At 44.0% G+C, this 6,854-nt stretch overlaps 1 pseudogene; it reads right to left on the minus strand.

The window, feature by feature from the left end:
- Positions 1-5,591, minus strand: LOC142761771 (uncharacterized; annotated as a pseudogene).
- Positions 5,592-6,854: the final 1,263 nt, after the last annotated feature.

The raw sequence follows: 6,854 nt of genomic DNA on the forward strand, positions 1-6,854 counted from the left end.
TTACACGGTCTTGATTACAGGACCTTGTAAGTTGGCTAACACACTGCACAGATGTGTTATCTTGTTAATGTGACACTTAAGTTCAGGAGTTAGCCTTTCATTCAGTATTGCAAAACTCTTTATACGCTGAATGCATCTCTCTGCATGAATGCGATGAGATGCAACCTTATAAGTTTCTTGCATCTCCGCCTTCGTGAACATCTGGTTGGCCTTTGCAAATGAGACATGCGGAAAGCCTTTGTCCGCCAGCACTATATCCCCAGGTTCTAACAAGTTGATCAACCCAAAGTTTTGATAATGTATGTGTCACTTGACCTGCCCCCAAACACATCTGAAATATATGGTGTATAACCATATGGAGTGATCTCAAATAGAAATTTTAGAGTAAAGTCACTCTTGTAGTTACTCCAGCAGTTAACCCTGTCAGCGAACTTACCTGGCTTCTCTGTTCTCACTTCTGAACAATCAACAATAACTCTACAATTGGGATAGTTGAGGCGGAAAGAGGGAGGCATTGTGCGTGGACAACATTCCTTGCAAACCACTTGATCCACTTTTGAGTAGTGACATAGCAGACACCGAAAGTGGCATAAAAAATCCACAACGAACTAGTGCGTTGAATGCCAAAGAATGCCAAGGCCTAACGTTTCTCTGCTAACGCAGAGAAACGTTAGGCCTTGCTTCATTTTCATAAGACGCAACAGGAGCTTGCTACCAACTGCCAGGTCCAAATACCTCTCACCTCGTACCTGTAAAAAAGGCAATTTAAGGAAATGACGTTTGTAGTAGAGATGGCACAAAACAATTTTTGCTCTCACTAATCTAGAATCTTCCACAATCTTGCAAAACGTTTTCAGCCGATTTGCTGTTATAAGGTTAAAAGTGCAGTGTTGTGTCTCACACAAACACTTGTAAGTCATTCAATGCCAAATGTCCCAGCCGTTTTGGCAAAATTCTCAAGGGTGTTTGAAAAGAAAAGTTCACTGAAAGAAAACAGTTAATTGCAAGAATATTTTGGAGAGAAAAAAATATGTAACCTGGAAAGCTTTCAGTATTTCCCAGATATCACTTGGACGGTGTATCTCAGGAAACTTATTCTTAGATTATTGTTTCTTGTTGAAATACCAAAATTAGTTTACACGAGAGGCGAAGCCTTTTGTGCAATTTTTTTGAAGCTCAATAGTATTGCTGCAATTTTTCTGCTGTATGCTATACGCTTCGAGGAATTTCGCCAATATGGATGTAGGTTTTGCCAATATGTTTGCTTATTATGTAGACCAAACTTGGTATTAAAATAAGAAATGGTTCTCTTACAATACATTTTCTTACCAACAACACCCTGATGACAATCTGGGAAATTCTGAATGCTCCCACCTGACGAAAAAAAATTTTCTGTCCAAAATATTCTAAAGGTAAACTAATTTCAACGCAATAAATTGGCGCGTAATAAATTGGTGCTTAAGTACCACTATGCAAAAAAGTTATCCGCATTACTAACCTTAAATACTATCAAACCGTGAACAAAGTTCATTGTTTGAGTTGTGGTTGACAGATCATTTGGCTTCAAACATACCAGTAATTACCAGATACATTGTGTACTACTATGTGTGAAAACAAGGGGGAACACCAGCATACAGCAATACCATAAGTCTGATTTGATTGATTTCTGGCGTTTAAAGTCCCAAAACCACCATATGATTATGAGAGATGCCGTAGTGGAGAGCTCCGGAAATTTCGACCACCTGGGGTTCTTTAACTTGCACCCAAATCTGAGTACACGGGCCTACAACATTACCGCCTACATCGGAAATGCAGCCACCTCAGCCGGGATTTCATCCCGCGACCTGAGGGTCTGCAGCCGAGCACCTTAGCCACTAGACCACCGTGGCGGGGCAATAACGTAGGCCTGGCACAATGAATTCGAAACAAATTCCCATTATAATCAGCATCTTTTATACATCTGTGCAGTTAATTATTTCACAATAAAAAAAAAGCAAGAAGTGTTAGGAGGCAGTGATCGTTCCTAAGGGACATAGAAATACATAAAAAGGAGTCTGCACCAATTCATAAACAAGGAAATCTATATTACTATTCAACTTAAATTATAATAAATAAATAAATAAATAAATTGTGCATTGTGAATATGCCCTGCTTGGTGTCATCAAGAGGACGACCCTGCATTTACATTTGGCTTTAAGTGCAATAAGGACAGGAACACAGTATTGGTCACACCAGTTAGGTCTCTGATGGCATCATTATTTTCCTTGTCTACCAAGGACTCGTAGCCAAGGAAACCCTTTAGTTGGTGGTCTTCCAAGCACAACGCAGCTACACTTGCGTCAGCCGTTGCTGGCTGTTCGTGTCCAAGGAATGAAACCTGGACGGACGCCTCACATGTATCAGCAAACAGGGTGCACGCAATCATAAGGACACCTTTACTGTGGGCCTGCGGTGTCTCAACCGTCTGCGTTGAAACTCACATAAAAGAGATGTGTTACAATTTTCAGATAACAAAACAAGGTGCTTTCTAGCACAATTTTACACTACAAAACCAATTGTATGTCACATCAGAGATCCCTGAACAGGCAGACAAAGCAAATAGCCCTCCCATGGTTCTCATACAGAAACAGTGCACTCGGTAGACTTGGTGGTATGAAACGGTTTTTGCGACCAACAAAAACAACCATCGTAGACTTTTTAGTAGGGGGAAAATTGACAGCAACAATTATATTCGACAAGACTGTTGACTGCCTGGGAAATCAAGCAGCAACTGACTGTCCAAGTCACCTTTATACCACACTTTGCTTCGCCTGAGCTGTTTCAGATCGTTCATCTCCAGCCGTTTTACACCCAATACGACTGTACTTGCTTCTGTGTTCCAGATTACATTTCAGCGCACCATTCTTTGTTTTCAGTTTCAGAGTATCCACTTTTCAAAGGAGGCAGTAAAGGGTACTTCACACAATAGTGTATCGCTCAAAGGCTCGCGCTAGGTAAATAATGATGCATTAAAACGCAGTCACCCACACTCAATAAAAAAACATGCAATATCTAATAGCAAGCAACGTTGCAAAGAACAAGCTCCATGCCTTTTGCCACTGCTTTCTCCTGCAAATCTTGAAAAATGGCAACAGTTGAGCAGGGGTCTTAATCCTCATTGACCACGTGTGACGTACCTCTTATGCTGCAAGGACTATTTAACTACATTTGGGGCTACATTGCTCAATAAGGTAACAAGAAACTGGAACCTTGTAGCTGTTCAGACCACTGTGATGTACTTGTAGCTTAGTTCCCAACAAAAGCAAATCTCCAGCAAAAGGCTCTGCTTTTCGCTATTCATTGTCTATACACAAAGAGTCGCATGCTGACATAAACAAACTTGAACTCGGTACCCTGATGCATCGTCACGGCGGCAAGTTGATGACACGCAGTGAAGTGAAATGCACACATGCGAATTAGGCCTAGTGCTAAGTGCGTAGCTCGCAAACTATGTGACCCTGCTTTTACATTGTTGCTAACGCCTGTGACATCAGAGCTCTACTTGTTTCTTTTTCGTACATGTCTTCCCCAATAACTGTTGTTTCAGTTATTCATTGCTGCATTGTTTGTCATTCGTGACAATTTGTTTATTCTGCTCTTCAACTTTTCAAAACTAAGCACACACTCTGCATTTTCGGTAATCTCCACATTTTGAATAGAAAGTTGCTCTGTGCCTGGCAGTATTACAACAGCACCAACGTCAACACCTTGCAGCTGTTTGGATTGGTTATTTCCATCAGTGTCTTTATTTCCATCTCTTAGTGATGCTGAAGTTGCTGGTGAATCCATGGTGTCTGTAGTTGGTGCAGCTTGCAACACATTCGGCGAAGATTCGGCGAGATTGGCAACAGCTGTAATGGCTGTCCGCTTCTTAATACTGAAGCGAAAAATGTGTGCTGTAACTTATCTAATTCATCAATTCCATGCATGTTACAAATGAGCGAAAATTTACCAGAGGAAGGGGGAGAGAGGAGCAATTGCTGTAATTTTTCAACACATTAAGTACTGTTTGGTTCGAGCTGACATAACACGAACAGACCGACCGAGGTGCAGCTGTAGAACTGCTTCAATTTAGAGCAACCTAGTATTCTTGTTTGCAGCCAATAGGTGTCGCAGATCTGCTTCTCCTTGTCTCACTCCCCGTCATGCTCCAGAGTAACAACAAAACAAAAACTGCAACGACGGTCAGATCTAAGATGACAATAGACAGCTCTGATATCAGTTCCGCGTGCTCAATCGTCTACATGCTGCATGCTTTGCTTGTTTCATCAACCTAGAATGATTACAGGGTCAGCCGTTTACTACAAGTATCAACCACTAAATGTGCTTGCGCACTTGGCTTTCACGTCTGTGTGAGCCCACTACACTTTTATGAGTTGCGCTAACTCTAATGTCACCCAAGCTATGCTCTAGCGCAGAGGTGCGCAAATATTTTTGGACCACAGGCATTGGACTAGGCTAGTTGGTACATTGTCAAAATCGATTAAAAAAACCAGCGGTAAACAAAGACACAGGAAGTGTCCTGTCGTTTGCTCTCACTGTGTTCTGTGTTTACCAGTGTTGTTTGTTTTTAAATATTTTTTTAATTTTCGCGACCACGACCTCTCGAAGCTTGCGAGTGCCGTAGGACTACCCCAGCCGTAGTCTTTCTCCCTTATTCCTATGATCTTGTCGAAGAGCCGCGACCACCTGACATTTTTATCGCTCAGCATCTCTGGGGAGGGGATCGACTCCCAGTCAGCGTATCTCTACTTGATCAGCTGAGCTTCCGCCAGAACTAAAATCATGACTGCAGGAACAGCGCGAACGCAAAGCACGGGACGTAGAACAAACGCATACGACGACACGAGCGCTGACTATGAATTATTTATTTTCTGCGTTTGTAACATAACAGAAAATACACAGTTGATAGTCAGCGCTCGTGTTGTTGTATGCGTTTCTCCTTAGTTCTGTACTTACCGATCGCGCTGTTCCTGCAGTCTTTATTCACCAACTTGCCTAGCAAGCTTCACTACTAAAATCAAATTGGTCACACGGGCCCTCGAGCACACCAACATGACAGAATATTAGCTGAAGAGTTGTCGAAAAACTTATGGCATATCATAATGTGACTAGATGACAGCCAGATAAAAATAGAAAGTTTATTTTACGCAGTTCTCACTGTTCATAGCGTCCAAGCTTATCTTCTGCAAGCACGGACAGCTTACGATACTCGTCAGGAAATATCGTTGGCATGTACGACGGGGGCGACACATCAGTGGACGGCGCACCCTCAACGAAATGTGCACTGCATATCCTCGAGAGCTGAGAGGGCTGCCAGTTTGTTCCGCCAGCACTGAAATGTATACAAATGCTAGCAACACAAGGAAAACAAAACCACAGAACGCGAGACGGCGAAGGGAGTGGGAACCTAGCTTGCTTTTTTCGTCGCACATCCGCAATCCACTTCTGCCGCTGCTCAATAAAGCACGAAAGAGTATAGAAACGGTGAAACGTCGTTCCCGCAGGGCACGACGTGTACCTGCCGTAGAACCGAAAACGCAGCAGTTCATGACTGCGTCACGGAACACCTACGACTCCATGCAAGTCACGGAGGAAGTGGTGCTAGCGGGCGCAGGAAAGCGTTCGCTTCTGCTCGGGATCTCACCAACTGCCTTCTCTGACAGCCACGCGGTGGCGTGCCAGTCGCAGCGATCGGAGTGTATAGTTTTAGCGATGGTAGACCCCCCACACGCCCATGTCTTCACAGACTCTCGCGCTGCCATTCGGGCTTACGAAAGCGGCAACATCAGTCGAGAAGCAGCCCACATTCTACAAACACGCAAATGCATAGTTTGCACTACCTCTCTTGGTTTCCTGGCCACATGGGCAAAGAGTTCCACTCACAGCAATCCAACCTCAATGAAATGGCTCATGATCGAGCGCTAGAACTGGCCCGCCGCGACGATCAATCAGCCACCGAAGAGCTGGGCCCAGACGAGTACAGTTTATTGATTCTTTAGTCATCTTTCATGAAATTACCTCCTACTACCGAAACGATAGAAGCCTATAGCCTTTACCACATGCAAAGCTCGAACACACGCAAGAGGTAGCTTTTCGCATGCTATACAAACGAGATCGTACCCATCACGGGGCCGACTCAGCCGTTACAACTGAGACATAGATTTACAATGCCCAAGAAGGAACAAAGTAAGAAAAATAGAAGGAAAAGAGCGGCACGGAGGTTAACCAGACTCTATGTGGCCGGTTTGCTACCCTGCACACTGGAGGGGAATGGGGGAGAGGAAAGAGAGAGTGAGGGAAGATAAACACAGCACATTCGGCGACACATGCACGCACACTCAGTCATAGTCCAGTCTTGTCTTTCGTGGTATGTGACATTGCTGTTACAGCTGCTTGTTAAAGTTCGTGTCACGAAGGAATTTCAACAGTGCTTTTGTCACCTTCTGCTGCAATGTCCTCTCTCGGGCACTTGAAAGAATAGCGTCCACAGACAGTTAGCTGTTGTCAGATGCGCGCAAGAACGGACGCCAGTGACTGTCTGTGGATGTCATACAACGGACAGTCGCATAGGATGTAGTGTAGCGTCTCTTGGCAACGACGGGCATCGAAGAGAGCGTTGTCGGTCATTCCTATGACAAATGTATAAGACTTTTGTAAATGCCATCCCCAGCCATAAGCGATAAAGAAGGGGGACTTCTCTTTGGTCGAGCCCAGTGGGTATGTGGAGAGACATCAAAGAGGACAGGTGGTGATGACAGTTCATCTGATTGCTTGGTGGGTACCGTAATAAAAACGGGATTTCACGCGCAAAT

Source organism: Rhipicephalus microplus, chromosome 10, assembly GCF_043290135.1.
Source record: "Rhipicephalus microplus isolate Deutch F79 chromosome 10, USDA_Rmic, whole genome shotgun sequence".
In the NCBI taxonomy this organism is placed as follows: Eukaryota; Metazoa; Arthropoda; class Arachnida; order Ixodida; family Ixodidae; genus Rhipicephalus; species Rhipicephalus microplus.